The sequence below is a fragment of the Asparagus officinalis genome, chromosome 4 (assembly GCF_001876935.1).
Source record: "Asparagus officinalis chromosome 4, Aspof.V1, whole genome shotgun sequence".
NCBI classification, from domain to species: domain Eukaryota; kingdom Viridiplantae; phylum Streptophyta; class Magnoliopsida; order Asparagales; family Asparagaceae; genus Asparagus; species Asparagus officinalis.
In genome coordinates, this window is record NC_033797.1 from 5,245,099 (window position 1) to 5,245,765 (window position 667).

Sequence of the window (667 nt, forward strand, 5' to 3'; positions counted from 1 at the left end):
AGCCCAACATAAAATCCTATAAGGATTCTTCAGAAGCATATTATTTGTCTTCATCAAATACACATACACCATGAATCTCAAATGATAAAATAGTAACATATATACAACACATCATGAGTTATTTGGTTCGATGCCGCTGCAGGTGTTGCAACTGTAATTACATGAAACTGAAATAGAAGCGGTGAGATCTCACACTCTTCGATGAAACTAGCAGAATGAGACTCCACCATCAGCCCAACTCTTAGCCTCTTAGTAGCGTACCATCTCCTGCTCATTGCTTCCGTACTATTTACTATAAAGCTTGTATATATGTTCACCATCAACGTAGACGTCACATCTTATTCAAGGGCTATTGGGCCAAGTACGTTGTTGGGGAATACTCGGGCTACGCTAAATCTCTTAAACAGTAAAAACACAGTATAGAGAAAAGTACACCAAGATTTACGAGGTTCGACAAACTTGCCTACGTCCTCGGGAGCCACACAATTAATTTCTTATTAATCAACAAAATATTGCAATGTTAAAGCAGATCTCAAACTTGAGATCTCTCAATAAATGAAAGTTTACTACTGTAGCTACAATAGTAACCCTCTCTTTTAAATACCCCTCTTCAAATCTCCTCTCAATAAATTAATTCCCCATTTCTTATATCCCCCCTCAAATATCT